Here is a 22,159-nt window from a genome sequence, read left to right as displayed (position 1 = left end):
CCTTCAGAGCAAGCCTTACAGCAGTCACCAGACACAACAAGCGGGCGTGCTGAGGCAGGTTTTGTGGATCACACATCCAGTGCACACATCCCCTCGCCCAGGTCCAGGATCGTGGGATACAAAATAGAAACAGGTACCTAGCTGAACTTGACCATGACAAGATTTGACACCAAAACCGTGTGCATTCTCCCACAATCATAAGGAAACCCCGAATGAGAGACGTGGCGAAGGCTGTGGTCCCCCGGGGGTGGGTGTGTACACACATGCGTGGGGAAAACTGGCTCTCACTTTGACAGTAATAAATGAGCCACCAACACGATTCCCAAAAGACCCGGGTAATCATTCAGTTCAGCCACATTTCAGAAGCAACTATTTCTATGAGGTGCTTTTATAGACCTAAAGAAATGGTCTTTAGAATTCAGTTTATTTTAGTAAGATGGCATTTGATTTTCAACCCAGAAGCCCATGGTTAAAATAGAGTTTTGATGACATAAAACAGTAATGGGTAAACCTGACTAACAGCCCAAACTTTCATATCAATATCTGACTATGAAAGTGGGTGTCATATCACCCTCAGAGAGGGAGAAAAGAGAGATCACTGGTTGCCTAAATACAACAAAATGTTCATTATCCGCTACCTTTAGGGACCAAGGGAGCAGCCTCAACAGACCAGTAAGTAGACGATGCTTCCAACAGACTAAGACATTTGTAACATCACATGTTACCAGCCAAGATCCTCCCCTCGGGGAGAGAAAATCATGTCCGAGGGAACAGAGGCAGTGCCCCAGGCAGTCCCAGGAATGAGCAAGGGACAGAGCTGGGAGCTTTAGGGAAGGTGCTGGAAGAGATGTGTTAGGACGTGTAAAGGACATTCCAAACAGAGAAAAACCACTTGGGTGAGGTCAGAGTAAAGAAAGAGATTTTGGCTGAGGCCCTGCTCTGTGCCAGGCCGAGGGCTAGATGCCGGAGTTGGGCTGAAGGACAGAATCTGGCCAAGAAGTGCTGGGAAACAAAGTCTGGAAGGGTTGACAGCAGAGCATTTAAGAAACCCAGACCTCAAGGGGCTTAAGACTCTTCTGGAGATAGTTCTGTTTTCTTTGGGTAATACAGGCCTTCGAAAGCCTTTTAGATAGTGGACACAGTCATCATTTAGCACCTTTGTAACCCTCTGCAGCACACCTGCTCTAGAGTCGACAGGACTACAAAAGCACTTGTAAACACAGACACACCCACACACTTCGTGATGGCTGGAAAGGAATGACACCTAGGAAAGACCCGCTTCAGGACAGATGTAAACTACATGTCACCAACAATTTTATGTGCCACATAATCCTCTTGAAGATTTCCCAAGTCACCTAACGACCATTCCTTTGCCCCTCCTTCCACAAATAGCTTAGCTTCCCTTTCTGATGGATATTAACTTTCAGAAAGAAACCCCATTTGGACATCCGCATCCTGGCTATCTCTTCTGCTAATTTTTATGACAAGTTATTAAAACTAAACCCACAATGTATACTTAGACAAAAAACGAGGCCACTAATCAACTGACTGCCCCTGGTGGATATGACCGTGTGACAGATCATTCCAGGAGGAAGCTGCTGACATGGCCCTATGGGCGGTAACCACAGTGCGTACTCACCCTTCTCCCCACGTCCCTGGTACACAGCGCCAAGGCACAGGAATGCAAGTGGAGACGGGTTAATAGAAACAGCAGCAAATGTAGTAGATGCTGCTAAATGCCAGGCCCTGTGCCAAATACTTTATGTATAAAACCCTCGTTTAGTAAGTCTACGAGCAAGGAACTCTTCCTATCCCCATTTAATAGATGTGGCAACTAAGGACAGAGAAGGAAAATGTCTTGCCCGAAATTACAAAGAAAGCAGAGTGTGGATTTGAGACCAAGCTTCTGACATCCCAGAGCCCAGATCATTTCTGTAGACTCGGTACATTCACTCTAACGTCTTTGTTCAGATACATGACAAAACCAATTGATTATAGCAGACTTAGTTCATGTCAATCATGAGGTTCACCCCAACTGGGCATCTCTCAAGTCTCCTCAATCTCACACATTTTACAAAGTAGCTACTCACATGGATGGTTAACAGCATCCACAGTACGGCTTGTACTAGGTTAACTCCAACCAGAACCTGGGTTACAAGACAGGGGCATTTTAAGTGAAGCCCACAGGTGGGGCCACACACAATGACTCACAAAACTGCCTACTTGGGCTGGGTACCTGGAGCCACTTGAGCACACCTCAAAACCCAGCATTCATAGAGCAATTTTACAATATCTAGTAAAGTTGAAGATACAAACTCTGCAACTCAACTTTTTTGATACTCATCCTTGAGAAACACATGCCCACAGGCAATCACGTGCAAGAATTAACACGAAAGCATAGTTTACAAAGCAAACACTGAAAACGACCTGTATGCCTTTCATTTTGCGAACATTTAAACATAGCAATTTACACAAATGAACTAAATCTAATGTGCCAATGTAAATCAATCTCAAAATAAAATCAATCTCAAAATAAAATAATATTCTCTATATAATAACATGTCATCTGCAAATAGTGACAGTTGTACTTCTTCCTTTCCAATTTAGATGACTTTTTTTTTTTTTTTTTTGCACAGTATGCAGGCCTCTCACTGTTGTGGCCTCTCCCGAGCACAGGCTCCGGACGCGCAGGCTCAGCGACCATGGCGCACGGGCCCAGCTGCTCTGCGGCATGTGGGATCTTCCCAGACCAGGGCACGAACCCGTGTCCCCTGCATCGGCAGGCGGACTCTCAACCAGTGTGCCACCAGTGAAGCCCTCTCCCTATTCTTTTCTGTGAGTTGGAAATAGTTCCTATTTAAAAAAAAAGGACTTCCCTGGCAGTCCAGTGGTTAAGACTGCACTTCCGCTCTAGGGGGTGCAGGTTCAAACACTGGTCACGGAACAAGGACCCTGCATGCCATATGGCGCGGCCAAAATAAAAAAAAACCTTAAAAAGAAAAAGAATTACACAGGAATACATTGAACAACTGCATGCCAACAAATTAGTTAACTTAGATAAAATACACAAATTCCTACACAGACACAAACTACCAAAAATTAACTCAAGAAGAAAGAAAAGCTGAAAGCTTTTCCTTTAAGATGAGGAACAAGACAAGGATGCCCACTCTTACCACTTACTCAACATAGCACTGGAAGTCCTAGCCAGAGAAATTAGGCAAGAAAAAGAAATAAAAGTCATCTAGGGGCTTCCCTGGTGGCGCAGTGGTTGAGAGTCCACCTGCCGGTGCAGGGGACACGGGTTCATGCCCCTGTCCGGGAGGATCCCACGTGCCACGGAGTGGCTGGGCCCGTGAGCCATGGCCACTGAGCCTGCGCGTTCGGAGGCTGTGCTCTGCAACGGGAGAGGCCACAACAGTGAGAGGCCTGCATACTGTGCAAAAAAAAAAAAAAAAGTCATCTAAATTGGAAAGGAAGAAGTACAACTGTCACTATTTGCAGGTGACATGTTATTATATAGAGAATACCCTAAAGAGTCCACCAAAAAGTATTAGAACTAATAAATTCAGTAAAGTTGCAGGATATAAAATTAATATACAAAAATATGTTGCATTTCTCTACACCAATAATGAACTATGAGAAAGAGAATTAAGAAAATAATCCTGTTTAGAATTTCATGAAAAAGAATAAAATAATGGGTTGGCCAAAAAGTTCGTTCTGTAAGGTGTTACGGAAAAACCCGAACGAACTTTTTGGCCAGCCTAATACTTCGGAATAAATTTAATAAATTTAACTACGCCCATGCACCACAACTACTGAGCCCGCGTGCTGCAACTACTGAAGCCCGTGTGCCTAAAGACCATGCTCCGCAACAAGAGAAGCCACCACAATGAAAAGCCCGCACACAGCAACAAAAAGTAGCCCCCGCTCGCCACAACTAGAGAAAGCCCATGAGCAGCAACAGACCCAACGCAGCTAAAAATAAATAAAATTTTAAAAATAAACAAATTTAACCAAGGAGGTGAGAGATCTGTATACTGAAAACTATAAGACACTGATGAAAGAAACTGAAGACACAAATAAATGGAAAGATATTCCATGCTCATGGACTTGAAGAATTAATATTGTTAAAATGTCCATACTACCCAAAGCAATCTACAGGTACAATTCCGATCAAAATTCCAATAGCATTTTTCATGGAAATAGGACAAACAATCCTCAAATTTATATGGAACCACAAAAGATCTCCAAATAGCAAAGCAATTTTGAGAGAGAACAACAAATCTGGAAGCACATCACATTTCCTGTTTTCAAACTATACTCCAAAGCTATAGTAATCCAAACAGTATGGTATTGGCATAGAAACAGATACATAGGGGAGTTTCTGGTGGCCTAGTGGTTAGAATTATGGGCTTTCACTGCCACAGCCCTAGTTCAATCCCTGGTCAGGGAACTGAGATCCCACAAGCTGTGCAACATAGCCAAACAACAACAACAAAACACAGACACAGATCAATGGAACAGAATAGAAAGCCCAGAAATAAACCCACACATATATGGTCAACTAATCTATGACAAAAGAGCCAAGAATATACAGTGGGGGGAAAGACAGTGTCTTCAATAAATGTTACAGGAAAAACTCAATATCCACATGCACAAGAATGAAATTGGACCCTCACCTCATCTGGCACCACACACAAAAATTAACTCAAAAGGGATTAAAGCCTTAAATGTAAGTCCTGAAACCGTAAAACTCCAAGAAGAAAACAGAGGAAAAGCTCCTTGACATGGGCCTTGGCAATGACTTTTTAGATCTACCAAAAGCACAGGAAACAAAAGCAAAAATAAACAAGTGGAACTCCATCAAACTAAAAACCTTCTGCACAGCAAAGGAAACAATCAAAAAAATGAAAAGGCAACCTACAGAATAGAAAATATTTACAAACCATGTATCTGATAAGGAGAAAAGGGAACCACTGTGTACTGTTGGTGGAAATGTAAATTAGTACAGCCTTTATGGAAAATAGTATGGAGGTTCCTCAAAAAATTAAAAATAGAACTACCATATGGTCTGGCCATCCCACTTCTGGGTATATATCCAGAGGAAATGAAATCAGTATCTCAAAGAGATATCTTCACTTCCCTGTTCATTGCAGCATTATTTGCAATAGCCAAGATACAGAAACAACCTAAGTGTCCATCAACAGATGAATGGATAAAGAAAATGTGATACACACACATGCAAGAATATTATTCACTCTTATAAAAGAAGGAAATCCTGCCATCTGTGACAACATGGATAAAACCCAAGAGCATTATACTAAGTGAAATAAGTCAAACAGAAAAAGACATATACTGTACATGATCTCACTTATATGTGGACTCTAAAAAGGCCAAACTCGCAGAAACAGAGTAGAGTGGTGACTATCAGGGGCAGGGGCAGGGGAAGGAATGGCACGCTATTGGTCAAAGGGAACAAACTTCCACTTATAACATGAATAACCTCTGGGGACCTAACATACAGTATGGTGAAAACAGCTAACAATACTGTATTGTATTGTACTGAAATTTGCTAAGAGAGTAGATCTTAAGTATTTTCATCACACACCAAAAAAAAATTGGTAACTATGTGGGTAATAGATGTGATAATTAGCTTGTCTATGGTTATCCTTTCACAGTGTGTAGGTATATCAAAATATACCTTACATATATACAGTTGATTATACCTCAATAAAACTGGGGGGGGGGAACGAAAAAGTGCTGAACGAAGAAAACTGTCAACCAAAAATTCTATATACAACAAAGTGTCCTTCAAAAGTGAGGAAGAAATTAATACATTCCCAGATAAAAGCTAAAGGGGTTATCACCACTAGACCTGCCCTGCAAGAAATGCTAAAGGGACTCCTTCAAGTTGAAATGAAAGGATGCTAGACAGTAACTCAAAGTCCTATGAAAAATAAGGTTCTCTGGTAAAGGTAAATATATGGACAAGTAAAAACCTCTATTATTGTCACTTTGGATCTTAACTCCACTTTTTATTCTTTCATAGGATTTAAAAGAGAAAAGCATAAAAATAATTCTAAATCTATATTAGTGGGTACATAACATGTAATGATGTAATTTGTGACATCAATAACAAAGGTGGGTGTAGAGGAGCTGTAAAGAAGTAGAATTTTTGTATGTGAGCAAAGTTAAATGGTTATCAGTTTAAATAGATTGTTATAAGTTTAGGATGTTAAATGTAACCACTACAAACAAAATACATGGAGAATATACACAAAAGAAAATGAGAAGGGAGGAGATAGGTTCAAGATGGAGGAGTAGAGGGATGTACTCTCACTCCCTCTTGCGAGAGCACCAGAATCACAACTAACTGCTGAACAATCATCGACAGGAAGACACTGGAACTCACCAAAAAAGACACCCCACATCCAAAGACAAGGGAGAAGCCACAATGAGATGGTAGGAGGGGCACAATCACAATAAAATCAAATCCCATAACTGCTGGGTGGATGACTCACAAACTGGAGAACACTTATACCTCGGAAGTCCACCCACTGGAGTGAAGGTTCTGAGCCCCATGTCAGGCGTCCCAACCTGGAGGTCCGGCAACAGAAGGAGGAACTCCTAGACAATCAGACTTTGAGGGCTAGTGGGATTTGATTACAGGACTTTGACAGGACTGGGGGAAACAGAGACTCCACTCTCGGAGGGCACACACAAAGTAGTGTGCACACTGGGACCCAGGGGAAGGAGCAGTGACCCCACAGGAGACTGAATCAGACCTATCTGCTAGTGTTGGAGGGTCTCCTAAAGAGGCGGGGGGTGGCTGTGGCTCACCGTGGGGACAAGGACACTGGCAGCAGGAGTTCTGGGAAGTACTCCTTGGCGTGAGCCCTCCCAGAGACTGCCATTCGCCCCACCAAAGAGCCCGGGTAGGCTCCAGTGTTGGGTCGCCTCAGGCCAAACAACCAACAGGGGAGGGAACCCAGCCCCACCCATCAGCAGACAAGCGGATTAAAGTTTTACTGAGCTCTGCCCACCAGAGCAACACCCAGCTCTACCCACCACCAGCCCCTCCCATCAGGAAACTTGTACAAACCTCTTAGATAGCCTAATCCACCAGAGGGCAGACAGCAGAAGCAAGAAGAACTACAATCCTGCAGCCTGTGGAACAAAAACTACGTTCACAGAAAGATAGACAAGATGAAAAGGCAGAGTGCTATGTACCAGATGAAGGAACAAGATAAAACCCCAGAAAAACAACTAAATGAAGTGGAGATAGGCAACCTTCCAGAAAAAGAATTCAGAATAATGATAGTGAAGATGATCCAGGACCTCGGAAAAAGAATGGAGGCAAAGATTGAGAAGACGCAAGAAATGTTTAACAAAGACCTAGAAGAATTAAAAAACAAACAAACAGAGATGAACAATACAATAAATGAAATGAAAAATACACTAGAAGGAATCAATAGCAGAATAACTGAGGCAGAAGAACGGATAAGTGACCTGGAAGACAGAATGGTGGAATTCACTGCCATGGAACAGAATAAAGAAAAAAGAATGAAAAGAAGTGAAGACAGCCTAAGAGACCTGTGGGACAACATTAAACACAACAACATTCGCATTATAGGGGTCCCAGAAGGAGAAGAGAGAGAGAAAGGACCTGAGAAAATATATGAAGAGGTTAGACTAAAAAACTTCCCTAACATGGGAAAGAAAATAGCCGCCCAACTCCAGGAAGCACAGCGAGTCCCATACAGGATAAACCCAAGCAGAAACACACCAAGACACATAGCAATCAAATTGGCAAAAAATAAAGACAGAAAAATTATTGAAAGCAGCAAGGGAAAAACGACAAATAACATACAAGGGAACTCCTATAAGGTTAACAGCTGATTTCTCAGCAGAAACTCTACAAGCCAGAAGGGAGTGGCATGACATTTTAAAGTGATGAAAGGGAACAACCTACAGCCAAGATTACTCTACCTGGCAAGGATCTCATTCACATTCGATGGAGAAATCAAAAGCTTTACAGACAAGCAAAAGCTAAGAGAATTCAGCACCACCAAACCAGCTCCACAATAAATGCTAAAGGAACTTCTCTAAGTGAGAAACACAAGAGAAGAAAAGTACCTACAAAAACAAACCCAAAACACTTAACAAACTGGAAATAGGAACATACATATTGATAATTACCTTAAACGTGAATGGATTAAATGCTCCAACCGAAAGACACAGGCTCGCTGAATGGATACAAAAACAAAATCCATATATATGCTGCCTACAAGAGACTCACTTCAGACCTAGGGACACATACAGACTGAAAGTGAGGGGATGGAAAAAGAATTCCATGCAAATGGAAATCAAAAGAAAGCTGGAGTAGCAATACTCATATCAGATAAAATAGACTTTAAAAAAAAGAATGTTACAAGAGACAAGGACACTCCATAATGATCAAGCGATCAATCCAAGAAGAAGATATAACAATTATAAATATATATGCACCCAACATAGGAGCACCTCAATACGTAAGGCAACTGCTAACAGCTATAAAAGAGGAAATTGACAGTAACACAATAATAGTGGGGGACTTTAACACCTCACTTACACCAATGGACAGATCATCCAAACAGAAAGTTAATAAGGAAACACACAGCTTTAAATGACACAACAGACCAGATAGATTTAATTGATATTTATAGGACATTCCATCCAAAAACAGCAGATTACACTTTCTTCTCAAGTGTGCACAGAACATTCTCCAGGAGAGATCACGGCTTGGGTCACAAATCAAGCCTCAGTAAATTTAAGAAAATTGAAATCATATCAAGCATCTTTTCTGACCACAACACTATGAGATTAGAAATAAGTTACATGGAAAAAAATGTAAAAAACACAAACACGTGGAGGCTAAACAATACGTTACTAAATAACCAAGAGATCACTGAAGAAATCAAAGAGGAAATCAAAAAATACCTAGAAACAAATGACAATGAAAACATGACGATCCAAAACCTATGGGATACAGCAAAAGCAGTTCTAAGAGGGAAATTTATAGCAATACAATCCTACCTCAAGAAACAACAAACATCTCAAATAAACAATCTAACCTTACACCTAAAAGAGCTAGAGAAAGAAGAACAAACAAAACCCAAAGTTAGTAGAAGGAAAGAAATCATAAAGAGCAGAGCAGAAATAAATGAAATAGAAACAAAGAAAACAATAGCAAAGATCAATAAAACTAAAAGCTGATTCTTTGAGAAGATAAACAAAATTGATAAACCATTAGCCAGACTCATCAAGAAAAAGAGGGAGAGGATTCAAATCATTAAAATTAGAAATGAAAAAGGAGAAGTTAAAACAGACACCACAGAAATACAAAGCATCCTAAGAGACTACTAGAAGCAACTCTATGGCAATAAAATGGACAACCTGGAAGAAATGGACAAAATCTTAGAAAGGTGTAACCTTCCAAGACTGAACCAGGAAGAAACACAAAATATGAACAGACCAATCACAAGTAATGAAATTGAAACTGTGATTTTAAATATTCCAACAAACAAAAGTCCAGGACCAGGTGGCTTCACAGGTGAATTCTATCAAACACTTAGAGGAGAGCTAACACCCATCTTTCTCAAACTCTTCCAAAAAATTTCAGAGGAAGAACACTCCCAAACTCATTCTATGAGGCCACCATCACCCTGATACCAAAACCAGACAAAGATACTACAAATAAAGAAAATTACAGACCAATATCACTGATGAATATAGACGCAAAACCCTCAACAAAATACTAGCAGGGCTTCCCTCGTGGCGCAGTGGTTGAAAGTCCACCTGCCGATGCAAGAGACACGGGTTCATGCCCCAGTCCAGGAAGATCCCCCATGCCACAGAACGGCTGGGCCCGTGAGCCATGGCCACTGAGCCTGCACGTCCAGAGCCTGTGCTCCACAACAGGAGAGGCCACAACAGTGAGAGGCCCACGTACCTCAAAAAAAAAAAAAAATACTAGCAAACAGAATCCAACAGCACATTAAAAGGATCATACACCACGATCAAGTGGGATTTATCCCAGGGATGCAAGGATTCTTCAATATACGCAAATCAATCAATGTGATACACCATATTAACAAACTGAAGAATAAAAACCATATGATTATGTCAATAGAGGCAGAAAAAGCTTCTGACAAAATTCAACACCCATTTATGATAAAAAAAAACTCTCCAGAAAGTGGGCATAGAGGGAACCTACCTCAACATAATAGAGATCATATACAACAAACCCACAGCAAACAACATTCTCAATGGTGAAAAATTAAAAGCATTTCCTCTAAGATCACGAACAAGACAAGGATGTCCACTCTCAACACTATTATTCAACATAGTTTTGGAAGTCCTAGCCATGGCAATCAGAGAAGAAAAAGAAATAAAAGGAATACAAATCGGAAAAGAAAAAGTAAAGCTGACACTGTTTGCAGATGACATGATACTATACATAGAGAATCCTAAAGATGCCACCAGAAAACTACTAGAACTAATCAATGAATTTGGTAAAGCTGCAGGATACAAAATTAATGCACAGAAATCTCTTGCATTCCTATACACTAATGATGAAAAATCTGGAAGAGAAATTAAGGAAACACTCCCATTTACCATTGCAACAAAAAGAATAAAATACCTAGGAATAAACCTATCTGGAGAGAAAAAAGAACTGTATGCAGAAAACTATAAGACACTGATGAAAGAAATTAAAGATGATACAAGGGGCTTCCCTGATAGCACAGTGGTTAAGAATCCGCCTGGCAGTGCAGGGGACACGGGTTCAAGCCCTGGTCCAGGAAGATCCCACATGCCACGGAGCAACTAAGCCCGTGTGCCACAACTACTGAGCCTGTGCTCTAAAGCCTGCGAGCCACAACTACTGAGCCCGTGTGCCACAACTACTGAAGCCCGCATGCCTAGAGCCCATGCTCTGCAACAAGAAGCCACCGCAATGAGAAGCCCGTACACCGCAACAAAGAGTAGCCCCCACTCGCCACACCTAGAGAAAGCCTGCGTGCAGCAACAAAGACCCAATGCAGCCAAAAATAAAAAAATAAATAAAATAAATTTTTAAAAAAATGATACAAACAGATGGAGAGATATATACCGTGTTCTTGAATTGGAAGAATCAATACTGTGAAAATAAATATACTACCCAAAGCAATCTACAGATTCAGTGCAATCCCTATCAAATTACCAATGGCATTTTTTACAGAACTAGAACCAAAAAATATTAAAATTTGTATGGAGACACAAAAGACCACGAATAGCCAAAGCAATCTTAAGGGAAAAAAACGGAGCTCAAGGAATCAGGCTCCTGGACTTCAGACTATCCTACAAAGCTACAGTAATCAAGACAATATGGTACTGGCACAAAAACAGAAATATAGATCAATGGAACAGGATAGAAAGCCCAGATATAAACCCACGCACCTATGGTCAACTAATCTATGACAAAGGAGGCAAGGGTATACAATGGAGAAAATACAGTCTCTTCAATAAGTGGTGCTGGGAAAATTGGACAGCTACATGTAAAAGAATGAAATTAGAACACTCCTTGACACCATATACAAAAATAAACTCAAAATGGATTAGAAACCTAAATGTAAGACCTGACACTATAAATCTCTTAGAGGAAAACATAAGGAGAACATTCTTTGACATAAATCACAGCAAGACCTTTTTTAATCCACCTCCTAGAGTAATGGAAATAAAAACAAAATTAAACAAATGGGACCTAATGAAACTTTTTGTACAGAAAAGGAAACTACAAACAAAATGAAAAGACAGCCTTCAGAATGGGAGAAAATATTTGCAAACGAATCAACAAAGGATTATTGTCCAAAATATGTAAACAGCTCATGCAGCTCAATATTAAAAAACAAACAACCCAATCCAAAAATGGGCAGAAGACCTAAATGGACGTTTCTCCAAAGAAGACATACAGATGGCCAAGAAGCACATGAAAAGCTGCTCAACATCACTAATTATTAGAGAAATGCAAATCAAAACTACAATGAGGTATCACCTCACCATATTAACAAATTGAAAAATAAAAACCATATGATTATCTCAATAGAGGCAGAAAAAGCTTTTGACAAAATTCAACATCCATTTATGATCAAAAACTCTCCAGAAAGTGGGCATAGAGGGAACCTAACTCAACATAATAGAGACCATATATGACAAACCCACAGCAAAGATCATTCTCAATGGTGAAAAATTAAAAGCATTTCCTCTAAGATCAGGAACAAGACAAGGATGTCCACTCTCAACACTATTATTCAACATAGTTGAATAATAGTGCCCCAGTTAGAAGAGGCATCATCAGAAAATCTACAAGCAACAAATGCTGGAGAGGGTGTGGAGAAAAGGGAACCCTTTTGCACTGTTGATGGGAATGTAAATTGATACAGCCACTATGGAGAACAGTATGGAGGTTCCTTAAAAAACTAAAAATAGAATTACCATATGACCCAGCAATCCCACTACTGGGCATATACCCAGAGAAAACCATAATTCAAAAAGACACATGCACCCCAATGTTCATGCAGCACTATTTACAATAGCCAGGACATGGAAGCAACCTAAATGCCCATCAACAGATAAATGGATGAAGAAGATGTGCTACATATATACAATGGAGTATTACTCAGCCATAAAAAGGGATGAAATTGCATCATTTGTAAAGACATGGATGGATCTAGAGGCTGTCATACAGAGTGAAGTAAGTCAGAAAGAGAAAAACAAATATCATATATTAACGCATATATGTGGAACCTAGAAAAATGGTACAGATGAACCTGTTTGCAGGGCAGAAATTGAGACACAGATGCAGAGAACAAACGTATGGACACCAAGGGGGGAAGTGGCATGGGTGGTGGTGGTGGTGTGATGAATTGGGAGATTGGGATTGACATATATACACTAATATGTATAAAATAAATAACTAATAAGAACCTGCTGTATAAAAAAATAAATTCAAAAAAAAAATAGAAGCAATCTGAAAGATTAGATTAAGTTGGTAATCTACTTTCCTTCTTGTCCCAAATTTCTTTTTTTATATAAATTTATTTATTAAAAAAAAAGAAAAAGGAAATGAGAAGGGAATCGAAACATGTCACTAGTAAAAAAATTCATCTAAACACAAAGGAAGGCAGTATGGAAGGAAGGGACAAAAAAGGTATAAGACATACAGAAAGCAAATAAAACGGCAATTCCCTATCAGTAACTAAATGTAAAAGGATTAAATTCCCCCAATTAAAAGACACAGATTGGCAGAACAAATGAAAAAAGAGAATCCAACTAGATGCTGTCTATGAGAGACTCACTTTAGAGCTAAGAACCTGCATAGATTTAAAGCAAAAGGATGGAGAAAGTTATTCTGTGCAAATAGTAACCACAGGAGAACAGGAATAGCTATGCTAATATCAGACAAAATGGACTTTAAATTTAAAAAACTATTACAAGAGATAAAGAAGGACATTATATAATGATGAAAGGGTCAATTCACCAAGAATATAATTACAAACATATGCAAACATCAGACCCTAAATATATAAAGCAAACATTGACAGCATATGTCAAGAATTCCTGCAACTCAACAACAACAAAAGACAAAAACAACCCAATTTAAAGATGGACAAACAACTTAAACAGACATTTCTCCAAAGAAGTTATACTAATGGTCAATAAGCACATGAAAAGATGCTCAACATCATTAATCATTAGGGAAATGCAAATCAAAATCAAATGTGATATCATCTTACACCCATTAGGATGGATACTCTTTCAAAAAAACAAAATAACAGGTATTGGTGAAGATTTGGAGAAACTGGGATCCTTGTGCAATCATTGGTGGGAGTATAAAATGGTGCAGCTGCTATGGAAAACAATATGGCAGTTCCTCAAAAAAAATTAAACATAGAATTACCATGTGATCCATCAATTCCACTCTAGGTATATACCCAAAAGGATTGAAAGCAGTGTCTTGAAGAGATATTTATATACTCCTGTGCATAGCAGAATTATTCACAATAGCCAAAAGGTGGCAGCAACCCAAGTGTCCACTGATGAATGGATAAACAAAATGTGGTATATACATACAATGGAATATTATTGGCCCCTACTAAAAAGGAAATTCCAGCACATTGTACGTGGATGAACATTGAGGACCTTATGCTAAGTGAAATTAGTCAGTCACAAAAATATACATACTGTATAATTCCAACACATTCTTTTCAAGTGCACGTGAAACATTCTCCAGGATAGATCACATGCTAGGACACAAAACAAGTCTTGGTAAATTTAAGAAAATTTAAATCATATTAAGCATCTTTTCCGACCACAACGCTATGAGACTAGAAATCAACTACGAGAAAAAACTGCAAAGAATCCTAACACGTGGAGGCTAAACAATATGCTACTAAACAACCAATGGATCACTGAAGAAATCAAAGAGGAAATTAAAAAATACCTGAAGACAATTGAAAATGAAAACATAACAATCCGAAATCTATGGTATGCAGCAAAAGCAGTTCTAAGAGGGAAGTTCGAAGGGATACAAGCTTACCTCAGGAAACAAGAAAAATATCAAATACACATCCTAACTTTACACCTAAAGGAACTAGAAAAAGAAGAACAAAACCCAAAGTTAGTAGAAGGAAAGAAATCATAAAGATCAGAGCAGAAATACATAGAGACTAAAGAAACAATAGAAAAGATCAATGAAACTAAGAATTGATTCTTTGAAAAGATAAACAAAATTGATAAACCTTTAGCCAGACTCATCAAGAAAAAGAGAGGGCCCAAATCAATAAAATCAGAAATGAAAAACGAGAAGTTACAACCAACATCACAGAAATACAAAAGATTATAAGAGACTACTATGAACAACTATATCCCAATAAAATGGACAGCCTAGAAGAAATGGACAAATACCTGGAAATGTACAATCTCTCAACACCGAACGAGGAAGAAATAGAAAATGTGAACAAACCAATTACCAGTAATGAAATTGAATTAGTAATTTTAAAACTCCCAACAAATAAAACTCCAAGACCAGATGGCTTCACAGGTGAATGTTACCAAACATTTAAAGAAGAGTTAACACCTATCCTTCTCAAACTACTCCAAATACTGCAGAGGAAGGAACACTTCCAAACTCATTCTATGAGGCCAGCATCAACCTGACACCCAAACCAGACAAAGATATTAAAAAAAGAAAGAAAGAAAATTAGAGGCCAATATCACTGATGAACATACATGCAAAATCCTCAACAAAATGTTAGCAAACCAAATCCAGCAATACATTAAAAGGATCAAATACTACGATCAAGTGGGATTTACCCCTGGGATGCAAGGATTTTTCAATATCCACAAATCAATCAATATGATACACCGCAATAACAAATTGAAGAATAAAAATCATACGATCATCTCAATAGATGCAGAAAAAGCTTCTGAAAAAATTCAGCTTCTGAAAAAATTCAATGTCCATTTATGATAAAATCTCTCCAGAAAGTGGGCATAGAGAAAGCATACCTCAACATAATAGAGGTGATATATGACAAGCCCACAGCTAACATCATGCTCAGTGATGAAAAGCTGAAAGCATTTCCTCTAAGATCAGGAACAAGACAAGCATGCCCACTCTCACTACTTTTATTCAACATAGTATTGGAAGTCCTAGCCACAGCAATCACAGATGAAAAAGAAATAAAACGAATCCAAATTGGAAAGAAGTAAAACTATCAAAGTTTGTAAAAGATATGATACTATACATAGGAAATCCTAAAGACACCACCAGAAAACTACTAGAACTCATCAATGAATTTGATGAAGTCACAGAATACAAAATTAATATACAGAAATCTGTTGCATTTCTATACACTAATGATGAGCTATCAGAAAGAGAAATTAAGAAAAACAATCCCACTGACCATTGCATCAAAAAGAATAAAATACCTAAGAATAAACCTACCTAAGGAGGTAAAAGACCTGAACTCAGAGAATTATAAGACACTGATGAAAGAAACTGAAGATGACAAACAGACCAAAAGATATGTCATGGGGACTTCCGTGGTGGTGCAGTGGTTAAGACTCTGTGCTCCCAATGCAGGGGGGCCCGAGTTTAATCCCTGGTCCAGGAACTAGATCCCACATGCATGCCACAACTAAGAGTTCCCATGCCACAACTAAGGAGCCCACGAGCCACAACTAAGGAACTCGTGAGCCACAACTAAGGAGCCTGTGAGCTGCAACTAAGACCCAACACAACCAAATAAATAAGTAAAATAAAATAAAATAAAAGTAATTTTTTAAAAAAGACATACTATGTTCACGGATTGGAAGAATCAGTATTGTTAAAATGACCATACTACCCAAGGCAATTGACACATTCCCTATCAAAATACCAAGGGCATTTTTATGGAAACAGAAGTTCCCAAATAGCCAAAACAATCTTGAGAAAGAAGAACAGAGCTGGAGGAATCATGCTCCCTGACTTCAGTCTATACTACAAAACTACAATAATCAAAACAGTATGGTACAATAATCAAAACAGTATGGTACTGGCACATAGATCAATGGAATAGAATAGAGAGCCCAGAAATAAACCCACACGCTTATGGTCAGTTAATCTATGACAAGGGAGACAAGAATATACAATGGAGAAAAGACATTCCCTTCAATAAGTGGTGCTGGGAAAACTGGACAGCTACACATAAAAGAATGAAATTAGAACATTTCCTCATACCATATAAATTTGAAATGTATTAAAGACCTAAATGTAAGATCAGAAACCATAAAAATCCTAGAAGAAAACACAGGCAGAAAACTCATCAACATAAATCAAACCAGTATTTTTTTGGATCTGTCTCCTAAAGCAAAGGAAATAAAAATAAACAAATGGGACCTAAGGAGACTTAAAAGCTTTTTCGCAGCAAAGGAAATCATTGACAGAATAAAAAGACAACCTATTGAAAAGGAGAAAATATTTGCTAATGCTACGACCAATAACATTATATTATTGGGGTTAATATCTGTAATATATAAACAACTCATACAACTCAGTATCAAAAAAAAAAACAACCCAATTAAAAAATGGGCAGAAGACCTGAATAGACATTTTTCCAAGGAAAATATACAGATGGCCCAGGCATAGGAAAGGATGCTCAACATCGTTAATCATCAGAGAAATGCAAATTAAAACCACAGTGAGATATCACCTCACACCTGTCAGAAAGGCTATCATTAAAAAGCCCACAAATAATAAATGTTGGCGAGGACGTGGAGAAAAGGGAACCCTTGTGTACTGTTGGTGGGAATGTAAATTGGTGCAGCCGCTGTGTAAAACAGTATAGCAGTTTCTCAAAAAACTAAAACCAGAACTACCATATGATCCAGCAATTCCACTACTGCGTATATATCCAAAAACATGCCGCAGAGCAACTAAGCCCATGCACCACAACTACTGAGCCTACGCTCTAGAGCCTGTGAACCACAGCTACTGAGCCCGAGTGCCACAACTACTGAAGCCCATACTCCTAGAGCCCATGCTCTGCAATGAGAATCTACCACAATGAGAAGCCCACACACTGCAACAAAGATAGCCCCCACTCGCCACAACTAGAGAAAGCCCACACACAGCAACAAAAACCCAACGCAGCCATAAATAAATTAATTAATCTTAAAAACAGATGTGGTGTATGTATACAATGGAATACTACTCAGCCATAAAAAAGAATGCTATTTTGCCATTTGCAACAACATGGATGGACTTGGAAGGACTAAGTGAAATAAGTCAGACAAAGACAAATACTGTATGATATCACTTATGTATGGAATATGAAAAATAAAACAAACTAGTAAATATAACAGAAAGGAAACAGACTCACAGATATAGAGAACAAACTAGTGGTTACCAGTGGGGAGAGTGAAAAGGGAAGGGGCAAGACATGGGTAGGAGAACAAGTGGTACAAATTATTATGTATAAAATAAATAAACTATAAGGATATATTATGCGACACAGGGAATATAACTAATATCTTATAATAACTATAAATGGAGTATAACCTTTAAAAATTGTGAATCACTATGTTGTACATTTGAAACTTGTATAATGTTGTACATCAACTATACCTCAATTTTAAAAAGTATTTTTAAAATATTGTATGCTTCCACTCATATGAGATACCTAGAGTAATCAAATTCACACACAGACAGTAGAATGGTCGTTACCAGGGATTGCTGTAGGGAAAAATAGAGAGTTATTGTTTTAGTGAGTACAGAGTTGCTGTTTTGCAAGATGCAAATAGTTCTGGAGATGAATAATGATGATGGTTACACAATGTGAATTTCTTAATGCCACTGAATTGTACACTTAAAAATGGTTACAATGGTAAAATTTACATTATGTGTATTTTATCACCATTAAATATGTGTTTTAAAAAGCAGATGGGGAAAAGACACATTATGAATAATGGAGCAAAGATAAGGATGATGGCAGATTTGTTGGAAATGATACAGGGTAGTGGAGTACCATCTTTAAAATTCTGAAAGAAATGTGTCAACCTAGAGTTCTATAACATGCAAAAGTATCTTTCAAAAATGAAGGCAGGGGCTTTCCTAGTGGCACAGGAGTTAAGAATCTGTCTGCCAATATGGGGGACACAGGTTTGAGCCCTGGTCCGGGAAGATCCCACATGCCATGGAACAACTAAGCCTGTGTGCCACAACTACTGAGCCTGCGCTCTAGAGCCACGTGCCACAACTACTGAGCCCGCGTGCCTAGAGCCTGTGCTCCGCAACAAAGAGAAGCCACTGCAATGAGAAGCCCGTGCACCACAGCGAAGACTAGCCCCCACTCACCACAACTAGAGAAAGCCCACACGCAGCAACGAGGATCCAACGCAGCCAAAAATAAATAAAAATAAAAAATAAATTTATATTAAAAAAAAATGAAGGCAAGATGTTCTCAGACATACAAAAGCTGCAACAATTCACTGTCTTCAGATTCCTTTTTTTTTTTTTTTTTTGTCTTCAGATTCTTATAAGAAAAAATGTTAAAGGAAGACTTCAGGCAGAAGGAAAATAGTGCCAGATGCAAGTCTGGATATACACAAAGAAATGAAGACACCAGAAATGGTAACTATGTAAATAAGTATATGACAGTTTTTCTTAGTATTTAAATCTCCTAAAGGTTAACTATTTAAACAAAATTAACAACAAATGTTGTATGGGCTTTATAACATATGTAAAAGTAAAATATATGAAAACAAAAACATAAAGGTCAGGTAGAGAGAATGGGAGCATATTATTGTAAAATGTTTATGTTACATGTTAAGTGGTATAATATCACTTAATGGTAGACAGTGATAAGTTAAAGATATATATTATGAATCCTACAGCAAACACTAAATTAAAAACAAAAACCAAAAAACAGAGTGATAGCTAATAAATCAAACAAGGTGATAAATGGAACTATAAAAACTAACAAAATCAAAGCTGTATAAAAAGAGAGAAAAGGGAAGGAAAAACAGATGGGACAAATAGAAAACAAGTAGCAAGATGATAAATTTAAACTTATATCAATTGTCTCATTAAATGTAAATGGTCTAAATAATTCAATTAAAAGGCAGAGATTTTCAGAACGGCTAAAAAAGCAAAACTCAACTCTATACTGCCTATGAGAAACACGCCTTAAATATAAAAACACAGATATAAGTTAAAAGGAAGCATATAGAAAAAGGTATACCATGCTAATACTAATCAATTATTGGAATGGCTATATTTATATAAGACAAAATTTCAGAGATTTCAGGACAGAGAATATTACTAGAGATAACGAAGGTCATTTGATAATGATAAATTCATGAAGAAGTCAAAAGAATGCTAAATGTTTATGCACCTAACAACAAATTCAAACTACATGAAACAAAAAAAGTACAGGAATTCAGGGAGGGATAGAAAAATCCACAATTATAGCCAAAGATGTCAATACCCTCTCTCAGTAATTGATTGAACAAGTCAACAGAAAATCAGTAAGGATTTAAGAAAAAAACAAAAAAACAAAAATGATACTAGCAGCCAACTTGACCTTATTGACATTTACACAACACTTCACCCAACAACAGAATACACATTCTTTTCAACAGCACATGTTCCCCAACCACAGTGAAGTTAAAGTAGGAATTAATAAAAGGAAGATCCTTTTGAAAATCCCCAAATATTTAGAAACTAACACACTTTTGTGTAACCTGTGGGACAAAAAAAAAATAAGCCAAAGGAGAAAATAAGTATTTTGAACTGAATGAAAATAAAAACACAATATATCAAGTTGTGTGATAACCTGCTAAAGTGGTATCTGAAGAGAACTTTTATAGCACTAAATGCCTTTATTAGAAAAAAAAAAAGCTCTCAAATCAATGGCCTCAGTGTCCACCCTAAAAAAAAAAAAAAACTAGAAAAAGAAAAGCAAATTAAACCTAAAATAGAAGAAAGTAAATAATAAAGGCCAGAGCAGAAATCAATGAAATAAACAGAAAAGCAATACAGAAAAATCAATGGAACTAGAAACTGGTCCCTGGAGATCAGTAAAAGTGATAAACCTCCAACAGACAAATCAGGAAAACAAAGAAAGAGGACACAAATTACCAATATCAGGAATGAGAGAGGTGACATCACTACAGATTCTACAAATATGAAATGGATAATAAGGCAATATTATGAAAAACTTTATGTCAATAAATTCAATGACTTAGATGAAACAATTCCTTGAAAGTCAAACCATGAAGTTCACTTAAAAAGAAATAAAAAGAAAAAGAAAGAAAGAAATAAATAAAAAGAAAAAAATAACTATTTTTAAAAAGTTGAATTAATAGTGAAAAACCTTTTCATAAGGGAAACCGCAGGCCCAGATGCCTTTTCTGGTGAATTCTACCAATCATTTAAGGAATAAACAATAACAGTTATATGCAAACTCTTCTAGAAAACTGAAAAGGAGGCAATACCTCCCAACTTATTCTATGATGCCAGTATTACCCTGACACCAAAGCCAGACAAAGACATTACTAGAAAAGTAAATTACTGACCAATATCCTTCAGGAACATAGAACATTTCTAAACAAAGTTTAGAAAATTGAATCCAACAATATATAAAAAGGATAATATATCCTAACCAAGTGGAGTTTTGTCCAAGGAATGTAAGGATGGTTTCATGTTTGAATAATCAATCAGTGTAATTTACCATATTAACAGACTAAAAAAATTTAAAACCATGATCATCTTAATAGACACAGAAGAAGCACTTGGAAAAAGCTGACATTAATTCCTGATTTTTTAAAAAATTCCTCACCAATTAGGAATAAAAGGGAACTTCCTAACCTGATAAAGGCCATCTATGACAAACCCACAGGGAACACCATGCCTAATATTGAAAGACTGAATGCTTTCTCCTTAAGATCAGAAATAAACCAAGAATGTCCTCTCTCACCACTTCTACTCAACATTATACTGGAAGTTCTAGACAACAAGGCAAGAAAAATAAATAAAAAGCATTCAGATTGGAAAGGAAGAAGTAAAACTGTCACTATTCACAGATTACATGATTGCCTATGTAGAAATCTGAAGGAATCTACAAAAAGACTACTAATAAGTGAGTTTAACAAGGTGGCAGAATAGCAGGCCAATATAAAAAATTCAAGTGCATTTCCATCTACCAGTAATGAACAATCAGGACTTGAAATTTTAAAATATCATCTATAATATACTCCAAAATATGAAAAATAAATCTGACAAAATATGTGAAAGGTGTGTACACTGGGAATGACAAAAACACTGCTGAGAGAAATTTAAAAAGACCTAAATAAATCAAGAGATATATCATGTCCAGGGACTGGAGGACTCAATAGTGTCAATATGCCAGTTCTCTCCAAATTGACCTAAAGATTTAATGCAATCCCAATAGGCTTCTTGTATAAATTGTTGCCAGATTCTAAAATTCACATGGAAATATAAAGGAACTAGAATAGTCAAGAGGAAGGACAAAGTTGGAATACTAACACTACCTGATTTCAAGACTTATTATAAACCTGCATTAGTTAAGATAGTGTG

General features: G+C 37.7%; 1 long non-coding RNA gene across 2 annotated transcripts in view; it reads right to left on the bottom strand.

Annotated features, from left to right (window-relative positions):
- The window catches only part of LOC111163512 (uncharacterized), an 87,517-nt gene that overhangs the window by 55,747 nt on the left and 9,611 nt on the right, over positions 1 to 22,159 (bottom strand). The window lies entirely within an intron of this gene.

This window comes from Delphinapterus leucas, chromosome 15, assembly GCF_059928025.1.
Source record: "Delphinapterus leucas isolate spDelLeu-1000000601 "Yukka" chromosome 15, BTC_Dleu_Yukka2, whole genome shotgun sequence".
Lineage (NCBI taxonomy): Eukaryota > Metazoa > Chordata > Mammalia > Artiodactyla > Monodontidae > Delphinapterus > Delphinapterus leucas.
The sequence above is the reverse complement of the archived record's forward strand: the minus strand, read 5'-3'. Positions and strand labels throughout refer to the sequence as shown.